The sequence below is a fragment of the Ranitomeya imitator genome, chromosome 1 (genome assembly GCF_032444005.1).
Source record: "Ranitomeya imitator isolate aRanImi1 chromosome 1, aRanImi1.pri, whole genome shotgun sequence".
NCBI classification, from domain to species: Eukaryota; Metazoa; Chordata; class Amphibia; order Anura; family Dendrobatidae; genus Ranitomeya; species Ranitomeya imitator.
The window spans coordinates 1178335573-1178348468 of record NC_091282.1 but is presented as its reverse complement, the minus strand read 5'-3'; the positions used below and the strand labels follow the sequence as shown (position 1 = coordinate 1178348468).

General features: G+C 53.4%; 1 protein-coding gene across 9 annotated transcripts in view; it reads right to left on the bottom strand.

The window, feature by feature from the left end:
• Positions 1-5170, bottom strand: part of ADD1 (adducin 1) — a 115209-nt gene extending 110039 nt beyond the window's left edge. For 3 of the 9 annotated variants that reach the window (XM_069744730.1, XM_069744739.1, XM_069744733.1), the window contains exon 1: positions 4988-5148. The gene's annotated coding sequence lies outside the window, so the exon portion shown is untranslated. Of the gene's footprint in view, positions 1-4987 lie in introns of all 9 variants that reach the window. The other 6 variants (XM_069744735.1, XM_069744731.1, XM_069744737.1 and 3 more) reach the window with 4 other exon arrangements.
• Positions 5171-12896: the final 7726 nt, after the last annotated feature.

The following is a 12896-nucleotide window of genomic DNA, read 5'->3' as shown; positions in this document are numbered from 1 at the left end:
TGACATCACCGCTGTGCTCTGCTTTACGGCCGGCGCTGACACAGTCAGTGCGGGAAGCTGACGGCGGGGGACGTGACAGACATCGGAATGTGAGTATGTAGTGTTTTTTTTTTTGTTTTTTTTTTTACTTTTACAATGGTAACCAGGGTAAATATCGGGTTACTAAGCGCGGTTACCCGGGGACTTCGGCATCATTGAAGACAGTTTCAACGATGCCGAAGTCTTTCCCCTGATCGTTGGTCGCTGGAGAGAGCTGTCTGTGTGACAGCTCCCCAGCAACCACACAATGACTTTAGTCGTTTAGTGTAACGGTACCTTTATAGGGATAAAATCACTCTTAGCTGGAGAGAATCAAAACTACACAAAGCAACCCAGTAAGTGATACATTTCTGGAATCAGGGTTGCTGTGGCTACATCGTACTGCCCTCAGATTGAGGCTATGTGCACACGCTGTGGATTTTGCTGCGGATCTGCAGCAGTTTCCCATGCATTTACAGTACAAAGTAAACCTATGGGAAATGCAATCCGCAGTGCACATGCTGCGGAAAATAACGCACGGACACGCAGCAGTTTACATTCTTCAGCATGTCAATTCTTTGCGCGGAATCGACAGCGGTTTTACACCTGCTCCATAATAGAAAACCGCAATGGAATTTGCGGTAAATCTGCGATAAATCCGCAGGAAAACCGAAGTGTTTTTGGCCTGCGGATTTATCAAATCCGCTGCGGAAAAATCCGCAGTGGACTATTTCTACGTGTGCACATACCCTAAGAGGCAAAAACCTGGCAACAGATTCCTTTTAACTGACCAAATATTTTAGATAACATGAAAAATATGGACAATGGTGCAAAAGTTCCTTACAACCAGTCAGAAGAAGGACAAACCCAAGCCAGGCCTCTGGTTCATTGCACCTCAATGTTTGCATAAGAGGGGACACTCCTCCCACATTGAGGCAGTAATTCCCACAGGACATGACACAAGCTTTCTGCAGCTACTACACTCAAAGATCCCGCACCACACAGATCACCTCCTGGCAAAGCTTCATGCCGTGCACCCATTCCCACTCAGTGTTATAGATAGATGCCCCCGCGTACGACAGCAGGCTGTGCATGTCACCCGGCGCTCATCTTCCAAGTCACTTTTGAATTTCCACCTCCTGTTTATTTGCCCAGGCGTACACTGCTTGCTATTTTATGTTCATCTCTATGCCGTTTGTAGATGCCACAATGCTTACATCTACTAATGAAGCCTCTGTATGCCACCCTGCATTTATCTCCCAGGTCTGCGTCTGTATGGCACCTGGAACTATACTTGCTCAGCAAGCCCTGAATGCCACCTTGTCTCACTGGGCAGCTTTCGCATGCCACACTGCTTCTCTTGTAGGTCAGCGGCTGCATACCACCCTATGCTCAGCCACTACATGCCACATTTCACCTTGCCAAACTCACAGTGCCATTACTGCATACCACCATGTGCCTTATCTTCTGATGCAGCCCTTGCACAGCACATCATATTCACATCGGCCACTTTGTGTTCATCTCTTGGGTAAACCCATGCTCCACATTAATGCGCAGCTTTTGGCTGCTACCATGCATTAGTCTAAGTCATCTTCTGCATGACCACCCGTGCCCACCTTGTAGAGCAGCCTGCGCATGCCTTCCAATGTCAATATCATTGCCCAGCCCTTGCAAGCCACCATCCCTCCCTCACCTGGGACTGCCTCATTGCTACGCTGCAATTTTCTTGCTCACCAAGCCCCATCAACCAGGGCAAGTTCTACACAACTCTCCGTGCCCATCTCAGTGTGGCCCCAACATGTCTCCTTATGTCCATGTCCCAGGACACTCCCTTGGCCTATCTCACCATGCCAGCCCCTCTCCGGCTCGGTGGTACATGCCACCCTGCAGCCCCTCTATAGCTCGGCGGTACATGCCAGCCTGCAGCCCCTCTATAGCTCGGCGGTACATGCCAGCCTGCAGCCCCTCTATAGCTCGGCGGTACATGCCAGCCTGCAGCCCCTCTATAGCTCGGCGGTACATGCCAGCCTGCAGCCCCTCTCCGGCTCGGCGGTACATGCCAGCCTGCAGCCCCTCTATAGCTCGGCGGTACATGCCAGCCTGCAGCCCCTCTATAGCTCGGCGGTACATGCCAGCCTGCAGCCCCTCTATAGCTCGGCGGTACATGCCAGCCTGCAGCCCCTCTATAGCTCGGCGGTACATGCCAGCCTGCAGCCCCTCTATAGCTCGGCGGTACATGCCAGCCTGCAGCCCCTCTATAGCTCGGCGGTACATGCCAGCCTGCAGCCCCTCTCCGGCTCGGCGGTACATGCCAGCCTGCAGCCCCTCTATAGCTCGGCGGTACATGCCAGCCTGCAGCCCCTCTATAGCTCGGCGGTACATGCCAGCCTGCAGCCCCTCTATAGCTCGGCGGTACATGCCAGCCTGCAGCCCCTCTATGGCTCGGCGGTACATGCCAGCCTGCAGCCCCTCTATGGCTCGGCGGTACATGCCAGCCTGCAGCCTCTCTCCGGCTCGGCGGTACATGCCAGCCTGCAGCCCCTCTATGGCTCGGCGGTACATGCCAGCTTGCAGCCCCTCTCCGGCTCGGCGGTACATGCCAGCCTGCAGCCCCTCTCCGGCTCGGCGGTACATGCCAGCCTGCAGCCCCTCTATAGCTCGGCGGTACATGCCAGCCTGCAGCCCCTCTATAGCTCGGCGGTACATGCCAGCCTGCAGCCCCTCTCCGGCTCGGCGGTACATGCCAGCCTGCAGCCCCTCTATAGCTCGGCGGTACATGCCAGCCTGCAGCCCCTCTATAGCTCGGCGGTACATGCCAGCCTGCAGCCCCTCTATAGCTCGGCGGTACATGCCAGCCTGCAGCCCCTCTATAGCTCGGCGGTACATGCCAGCCTGCAGCCCCTCTATAGCTCGGCGGTACATGCCAGCCTGCAGCCCCTCTATAGCTCGGCGGTACATGCCAGCCTGCAGCCCCTCTATAGCTCGGCGGTACATGCCAGCCTGCAGCCCCTCTATAGCTCGGCGGTACATGCCAGCCTGCAGCCCCTCTATAGCTCGGCGGTACATGCCAGCCTGCAGCCCCTCTCCGGCTCGGCGGTACATGCCAGCCTGCAGCCTCTCTCCGGCTCGGCGGTACATGCCAGCCTGCAGCCCCTCTATAGCTCGGCGGTACATGCCAGCCTGCAGCCCCTCTATAGCTCGGCGGTACATGCCAGCCTGCAGCCCCTCTATAGCTCGGCGGTACATGCCAGCCTGCAGCCCCTCTATAGCTCGGCGGTACATGCCAGCCTGCAGCCCCTCTATAGCTCGGCGGTACATGCCAGCCTGCAGCCCCTCTATAGCTCGGCGGTACATGCCAGCCTGCAGCCCCTCTATAGCTCGGCGGTACATGCCAGCCTGCAGCCCCTCTCCGGCTCGGCGGTACATGCCAGCCTGCAGCCCCTCTCCGGCTCGGCGGTACATGCCAGCCTGCAGCCCCTCTATAGCTCGGCGGTACATGCCAGCCTGCAGCCCCTCTATAGCTCGGCGGTACATGCCAGCCTGCAGCCCCTCTATAGCTCGGCGGTACATGCCAGCCTGCAGCCCCTCTATAGCTCGGCGGTACATGCCAGCCTGCAGCCCCTCTATAGCTCGGCGGTACATGCCAGCCTGCAGCCCCTCTATAGCTCGGCGGTACATGCCAGCCTGCAGCCCCTCTATAGCTCGGCGGTACATGCCAGCCTGCAGCCCCTCTATAGCTCGGCGGTACATGCCAGCCTGCAGCCCCTCTATAGCTCGGCGGTACATGCCAGCCTGCAGCCCCTCTATAGCTCGGCGGTACATGCCAGCCTGCAGCCCCTCTATAGCTCGGCGGTACATGCCAGCCTGCAGCCCCTCTATAGCTCGGCGGTACATGCCAACCTGCAGCCCCTCTATAGCTCGGCGGTACATGCCAGCCTGCAGCCCCTCTATAGCTCGGCGGTACATGCCAGCCTGCAGCCCCTCTATAGCTCGGCGGTACATGCCAGCCTGCAGCCCCTCTATAGCTCGGCGGTACATGCCAGCCTGCAGCCCCTCTATAGCTCGGCGGTACATGCCAGCCTGCAGCCCCTCTATAGCTCGGCGGTACATGCCAGCCTGCAGCCCCTCTATAGCTCGGCGGTACATGCCAGCCTGCAGCCCCTCTATAGCTCGGTGGTACATGCCAGCCTGCAGCCCCTCTATAGCTCGGCGGTACATGCCAGCCTGCAGCCCCTCTATAGCTCGGCGGTACATGCCAGCCTGCAGCCCCTCTATAGCTCGGCGGTACATGCCAGCCTGCAGCCCCTCTATAGCTCGGCGGTACATGCCAGCCTGCAGCCCCTCTATAGCTCGGTGGTACATGCCAGCCTGCAGCCCCTCTATAGCTCGGCGGTACATGCCAGCCTGCAGCCCCTCTATAGCTCGGCGGTACATGCCAGCCTGCAGCCCCTCTATAGCTCGGCGGTACATGCCAGCCTGCAGCCCCTCTATAGCTCGGCGGTACATGCCAGCCTGCAGCCCCTCTATAGCTCGGCGGTACATGCCAGCCTGCAGCCCCTCTATAGCTCGGCGGTACATGCCAGCCTGCAGCCCCTCTATAGCTCGGCGGTACATGCCAGCCTGCAGCCCCTCTATAGCTCGGCGGTACATGCCAGCCTGCAGCCCCTCTATAGCTCGGCGGTACATGCCAGCCTGCAGCCCCTCTATAGCTCGGTGGTACATGCCAGCCTGCAGCCCCTCTATAGCTCGGCGGTACATGCCAGCCTGGCCTCGTACACCGCAGCTTCTCTATACAGAGCTTCCATGCCAGCTCCCCCCATACTACTCCCTGCTATATACGACCACCCAGCCTGTGCGAGCAGCAGCACAGACCCCCGAGCATCTCTGTGGCCTGCACAGCCCGGTGCCGCCGCTCTGCCGGCCTTCACACAGCAGCCTCCATTCATCCCGTCATCGCACCGCCACTCACCGAGTGTCCCCTGAGGATGAGCTCCGTGTCCCTGGAGAAGCTCAGGCGCCTCCGTACGATGTTTATCGCAGCCGCCTCTCCCCTCCCTCTCAGGCGAAGTAATATGTCAGCGCCTCTCCCCTCAGGAGGGATTGTACGGGGCAGTGCGCATGGCCGCCTCCCGGCCCCGCCTCCGTGGCTGTCACCGGAAACCGCGCTCCCGCCCTCCTTCCTCTGTTTACGTCTGCGTGTCACAGCGATCCCCAGCGCGCAGCGCCCCCTGCCGGCCATGCCTCCTGCGCTGATAAGACGGGTGCGGTTTTGCAGGTTCTAAAACCGACAGAGCCTATTGGCTACTGGAGCCGAGCCCAGAGTATGCTGTGTTATGATTGGCCGGAGAGGGAAGGCGGGAAAATAGGATGGATGTGACGTAGTAGAAAAGGCGGAACTGATACGTTACCATTCAGCGGCTCAGTGTGTGCGCAGGACTGGAGGGGGCGAACTGGGCAAGTGCACAGGGCCGCTATCCACACGGGGCCCCTGCTGTAATCCTCCAGTCCCAGTGTGTCTCCAGCTCCCAGCACCACAGTGACTGCCTCTGTATAGCCTCTTCATGGCTGCTTTCCTTTTCTTCCAGGAGCCATAACATTTTCTATTTTTCCATCCAACTAGCCACACGAGAGCGTGTTTGTGTTTTTTGTCGGACGAGTTGTACTTTTGAATGACACCATTGATTTTGTACTGGAAAATGGGGAAAAAATTCCAAATGTTGTGAAAGTGCAAAAAAAAAATCCACAATGTTTTTTTTTATTTACTGTGTTCACGATATGATAAAACTGTCCTTCCGCAATGATTCTCCAGGTCACTACGAGTTCACAGATACCAAACATGTACAGGTGCTTTTATAGTTGGCAAAAGGAAAAAAAATCGGAAATTTCTCAAAAAAGTACAACAAACTTTTTGTTTTGTAGCCGTTTTCCGAGCCCTGTAGCGTCTCCAGTGTCTGAGATCTGGGGCTGTGTGACGCTTATTTCTTGCCTCCACGAGCCGACGTTTAGACTGATATTATTTTGGGTAATTAAGGTGTTTTAATTGCATCTTATTTCTATGTTGTGGGGGCTTAAAGGTAATTTCTGATGTTTTGATTCTCCCATTAAGCTGCTCATAGATCACATTAATATAGCTTGATGGGACTTTTTTCTTGTTCTGTTTTTAATGGGGCGTGATTTGAACTTGTTTTTTTTCTTCATAGTTTTAAACTTGAAGCTGTGATCGACTGATCGCTTGTATCAGCACTGCTACATACAGCGAAAATGATGATCTATGATGCCAGCCAAAGGATGGTCTTCATAGGAGACAGTAATGGCAGGCATTGGGGTTCACCAGCAGACCCCCCGCTGTCATTGCAACCCATTGGGGTCCCGTGATCACATCACAGGTGCGCAGATGGGAGCGTGGAATGATACGCACCTCTGTAGGTGCGTGTTAAATTCTGCTGGCAGAGATCGACAGCTGCAGGCAGAGCACTTTACTTCTATCTGTTGTCTGTGTATGTACAGTATAGTGTTTTGTGCTCGCTCAGGTGCAGATGAGGTAGGCACAGGAAGCGGTTTCATAAAAAATGTTCAGTCAGGTTTTTTAAACCTTCATAAGCAAACAAAAGACAGCCTTCTTTTGATCACTCGTAAAACCCGGCCCTGTAATGCCATATTAACTCTCAGCATTATACGTGCCGGAGCATGCTTTTTCAAGCTTACCGTATATACTCGAGTATAAGCCAAGATTTTCAGCCCACTTTTTTGGGCTGAAAGTAACCCTCTCGTCTTATACTCAGGGCCGGCATTAGGGGCAGGCAGACCAGGCAGCTGCCTGGGGCCCCCGCTCCCCCAGGGGCCCCCGCTCCCCCAGGGGCCCCCAGCTATTGGCAAGTCACGCAGCCGCTATGGGGCCCCTGTGAGGCAGGGGGGCCCACCTGCCGCCAGCGCCGACTCCCCCACCGCATTGAACTATACCGGCATCTGCCGGTACAGTTCAATGCAATGATGGAGGAGAGAGCATCACCTGACACTCCCTCTCCCATCATTTCCTGCTCTGCCCCTGACATTGCGGGTTTGCGCACACTCACTGTGTCCCAGGCAGTGCAGCGGCAGCCGCCGAGACAGGAGCTGGGAGCAACACGGGCACGAGGTGAGGTGAGGAGCTTGTGTTTTTTTATTTTATTTACTGGACTGTGAGGCCATTCTCGGAAGGGGAGGGAAAGGGGGATGTGGGCAGTGCTATATGCTACTGTGTGGGCAGTGCTATATACTACTGTGTGGGCTCTGCTGTATACTACTGTGTGGGCTCTGCTGTATACTACTTTGTGGGCAGTGCTGTATACTACTGTGTGGGCTCTGCTGTATACTACTGTGTGGGCTCTTCTGTATACTACTGTGTGGGCAGTGCTGTATACTACTGTGTGGGCTCTGCTGTATACTACGTTCTGAGCAGTGCTATATACTACTGTGTGAGCTCTGCTGTATACTACTGTATGGGCTGTGCTATATACTACTTTGTGGGCTGTTTTATATACTGCTGTGCTGTATACTACTGTGTGGCCTGTGCTATATACTACTGTGTGGGCTGTGCTATATACTACTGTGTGGGCTGTGCTGTATACTACTGTGTGGGCTGTACTATATACTACGTGGCAGTGCTATATATTGTCACGCTCACGCCCTGACTGGTGGGAGTGAGCTCGGGGGTTTTGTGGCCCCACTGTGCCACAAACCAGACTACCCTGGAAGGGGCGTGACTGACAGCTGCCTGGGTTTTCACTGGAGCCTCTGATGGTGAGGACAGGCTTGTGCAGCAGGCAGCTGCCAGGTGCTACTCCAGGGTGGTGTCTGGCTGTGGCTGCTGATCCCACTTGGGAGACAGGAACACCAGGATTGGTGCGGGCATTAGGCAGGACTGACAAGAGCACGGCTGGAACACAGACGAGTAGGCTGGCACGGCTGAGACAGGGCTGGCAGAGACACGGCAGAGAACTCAGGGCTGGCAGAGACACGGCAGGAAACAGGACTGGCTAGGACAGCAGGAACACAGGACTGGAAGGCAGGGCAGGAACGGCAGGACCACAGGATTGGGAGGCACTGCAGAGAACACAGGACTGGAAGGCAGGGCAGGAACGGCAGGACTGGCAGGAACACAGGATACACAGGACGGGTTGATGTGGTGTATGAATCAGGCTGCACTCTGATGACACCTGAGTGCAGTCCTATTGTGAGTGTGATGAAGGAACAGGTAGGGACCTGTACACACAGAAGATGCAGGTACGGAAACAAGTCAGAAGGGAAGGAGAATGAAGGAACAGGTAGGGACCTGTTCACACAGGAGGTCCAAGTAACAAGTTGAAGGTGGAACTAAGAGAAGAGAAGGAGAAGGCAGAGCCAAGGGCGGAGACGCTGGAGGCGGAGCCAAGGGCGGAGACGCTGGAGGCGGAGCCAAGAGTGGAGACGCTGGAGGCGGAGCCAAGAGCAGAGACGCTGGAGGCGGAGCCAAGAGCAGAGACGCTGGAGGCGGAGCCAAGAGCAGAGACGCTGGAGGCGGAGCCAAGAGCAGAGACGCTGGAGGCGGAGCCAAGAGCAGAGACGCTGGAGGCGGAGCCAAGAGCAGAGACGCTGGAGGCGGAGCCAAGAGCAGAGACGCTGGAGGCGGGGCCAAGAGCAGACGCTGGAGGCGGGGCCAAGAGCAGAGACGCTGGAGGCGGGGCCAAGAGCAGAGACGCTGGAGGCGGGGCCAAGAGCAGAGACGGAGCCAGATAGTACCGCAAAGAGCGGAGCCAGATATAAACCGCAAAGAGCGGAGCCACAGAGCAAAGCCAGAGAGTGTGAAGCAAGGTCTGAGTGCAGAGCCGCAAGAGTGCGGAGTTAAGCAGACAGAAAACACAAGGAAAGAAAGCAGGGAAGGAAGCCACGGACAAGGAGACCGAGAAAAGACAAAGTACAGACAAGGCAATAGAACAAGACACAGGGACAAAGACACAGGGACCAGGATATTCTGCCTCCTGGAGGGCGGACTACAAGAACAAGGCAATAGCACAGAGAAAAGCTCAGAGGAGAAACTCAGAGCAAGGCCAGGCAAACTCAGCAGCTAAACACTAACTGAGCTAACACATTGCACAGGCCCAGAGCACAGAGTGGAGCTGCACTATATACAGGAGGCCTCTTGGTAATTGGTCAGGAACTGATTAGACAGATGCACCTGATTCCTATAAGAACCAGAGAGTTCAGGCGCCGGCCCCCTATACACATAGCCATGAGGCATGCAGAGAGCAAAGACACAGAACATGGAGCTGGCATTAAAGAGAAAGCACATCATGGCCTGGAGCAGTGGGTAAGCTTGTGTGAGAGATGTGAGGCCATGCTGTGACGCCAGCAGAGTTGTTACATATATTACTATGTGGGCTCTGCTATATACTACTATGTGGGCTGTGCTATATACTATGTGACTTATATATTTGGGGGGTACATTATACATTATATTCTATGGAGGAGGCTGTGTTATATACTATGGGGGGCTGCATTATATTCTGTGGGGGGCTTTATTAGATTTTATGAGGGATGATTGCATACTCTTTGATGGGGCTACATTATATTATATGGGGAGGTGGGCTGTATTATATCCTGTTCAGGGCTACATTACATTCTATGTATATACCAGCGCCAGTACCCAATCCTCAGTGTTGAAGTGTCTCACCCACGCCAATCTATTGTACACACTCACCTGGGCCTCTTGTACTTTGGGGAGCTGTTCTTTCACGATGGCCATCACCTCGGCAATTCTCTCTTGCCGTCTCTGCCGTCCTTTTTTCTATGACCATATTTAACATGGCCTTCAAAGTTTTATTAAACCTTTCCACAAAGCCATCCGTCTCTGGATGGTAGACTGAGGTCTGGAATTGTGTGCTTTGCAGGGTTCTGCACAACTCCCTCATCACCTTTGACATAAACGGGGTCCCTTGGTCCATTAGGATCTCCTTAGAGATCCCCATTCTAGAAAAGCTATGGACCAACTCCTGGGCTATACACTTGGAGGAGTTTCGTAGTGGTACTGCCCCCAGATACCATGTAGCATAGTGCAGTACCACCAAGATATATACTGGTGCCCTCTGACAGACTTGACCAGGCATCCTACTAGATCCATAGCTATGTAATCAAATGGAATCTCAATGATGGTCAACAACACTAAAGGGCAACGGAAATGAGCCACCAGGGAGATCAGCTGGCAGGTGGGACAGGACCTACAAAAATTCACAATATCTCGGTGACAACTGGGCTAGTAGAACCTCTGGAGCAGGGGTGGGGAATCTTATTTTCTGCCAAGGGCCATTTGGATATTTATACCATCCTTCGGGGGGCTGTACAAACTCCGCCCACAAAGTGCATCATGACTGTGACACTGGTTTCAGGATGTAATCTTTCATTGCATGCCCTTCAGTGTTCAGTAGGGAACACTGCATGTGTGTGCTAACAGAGCAAGAAGAAATTAATGAGCTGGTTGTAATTAAAATACACCTCCCTGCCCAAGAATGCGGTCCCTGAGAATCTGCTCTGGGGTCTGATAAAAGGTCATCGAGGGCCCTAAATGGCCCTGGGGCCTGAGCTTCCCCACCCCTGCTCTGGAGGATCCATTCCTGGGTTTTTTTTCTCTTTCCTCCCCCTTCAGATGACCACCTAACACTTGAGTATGGGCCGTATCTAACACCTTGCGTCTGTATGGCCCTGGCACTAGTAACTGCTTTTTTACCTCACATCTCAGCTTGGTGACCTGATATTGTAACTCCCCATTCACGGCAAAATACAGATATTGGGTGTCAGCCCCCGGCTCTTGAGCAACATCATTAAGTACCGTAACATTATCAAACTCCTCTTCTAGAGTTAAATCCCTGAGTTGGACGGTTCCAAAGTTTCCCCCGGACACCTCCAGCTCAGGGATGTTGGCCCCTGGGGATGCTGCCTCATCCTTATCGCCAACAAGCGCACAAAATGTAAACCTGTCAGCTGCGGCCTGCGACGAGGTTTCTTTAGAAGCAACCTGGCTGTTATCCAGTCGCTTCTAAATGTCCTCCCTTTCCCCCACAAGTCCAAAAATAATGCAAAGTCCCACCCTATTATGACAGGGTGCAATAGGTCCTTGACTACGCCCACCTCATGGGACTCTGTGCCACAGTTTATGGTTATGTCCTTGTGAGTCGCAGGGTAGTCTTTAGCATTACCATGGATACACCAGATGCCCACCATCTTCCCAAGAATCAGCCAATGAGGAATTGTGGCCCTCACTAGGATTACCAAACTCCCCGAGTCCAACAGACCAGTCATTTGCACTCTGCTCACTCATATAGGCATACCTGCGGTCCATCACAGGGTTGAGGTACAGCACTGTAGGCAGGATATGCAAAATACGAGCAGCGCTGTTCTATGCTGCAGTCCATTGTCTCAGTGGTCATAAGGCAATGGGCAGCTATGTGTCCCAGGGTGTGGCATCTCCAACAAATTAAGTTATTGGATGGGGCCTTTGGCAACAACTCGGACTCCTCCTGGGCTCTTAGACACTCCCTAGATGTGTCTCTAATTCCCCTCTTTTGAGTATCCACTCCACTTTTTCAATCCTAATATGGAGACGTTAAGACCCCTTGCTTCCCCAATGAACTCTTTACCGTCTAGTACCTTTCGACCACACCCACCAGTTCGGCGTCTGGGGATCTGCCTGGGCAACCCAGGATTGCACTGGCCTCAGAATGGAATGTATGAGCCTGTTCAGGAAGACCCTCTCCACCATCTGTGCTGGGGAGGAACATTCAGGTTGTAACCAGTTTTGGACCTGGTGTAGAAGGTCAAACATTTGGGACCGGGGAGGTTTGCCACCGCAATTCGCCCAGTGATGCACCCGTTGCGCCCTGGCAGTTAGTTACTCCTAAGCGTGCCAAGATTTCAGTTTTCAACTTAGCATATTCTTCTGTGCTCTGCAAGGCCAGGTCATAATAGGCCTTCTGTGGGTCTCCTGTTAAATATGGCGCCAGAACCTCCACCCGCTGCTCCAGAGGCAATTTCTCCCGTTCCGCCACTCTTTCAAAAACCATCAGGAATGGTCGCCTCGCCGCACACCGCGAAAAAACGCATGCATAAGCAAACGCAGGCAAACGCATGCACCTGCGTCTACAATGTTAAAGATAGGAAATCAAGACGCATCCGACAGAAACGCTGCGGACACAACCGCAACTATGAAACCAGCCTAATTCAGATAGTCATGCCACAGAAAAGCATGAATAAATAACTTTTACCTCATGTCTGCTTTTCATCAGCACCATTTGTAAAATGTTAGTTAATTTTGTTAGCATTTCACGAGGTTTACAAATGTAGCAGTGCTTTTTCATTTTTTCAAGGAAATTTACAAAAAAAAAAATTAGGGACTTATCCAGGTTTGAAGTGACTTTGAGGGTCCTCTTTTTTTGGAAAATCCCCAAAGTGATACAATTTTAAAAACTGCACCCCTCCTTATATTGAATACTTTTAGGTTGTTTATTAACCCTTCAGGTGATTTTCAAGAATTAATGCAAAGTAACATAACAAAAATGGAAAAGTGTATTTTTGCCACCTAAATGTCGCTAACTTCTGAACATGCCGCTAAGGCTGCTATTTGGCCGTGAATTGCCATGGCAAACATTAGGACCACACAATCATGATCTCCGGGTGCCGATGAGGTGAAATTGGAAGCCCCCACGCTCTGTTAATCATTTATATGATGTAGTCAATTTTTACCACAGCATCTAAGGGGTTAAACAGATATGGACGGTGCCAACACTGATCGTGGCTGATGCAGCAAGTTGTCAGCTATAGTGGACAGCCGACAGCTGCTGGATTATCACCTGTATGGGGAGGCTATTCTC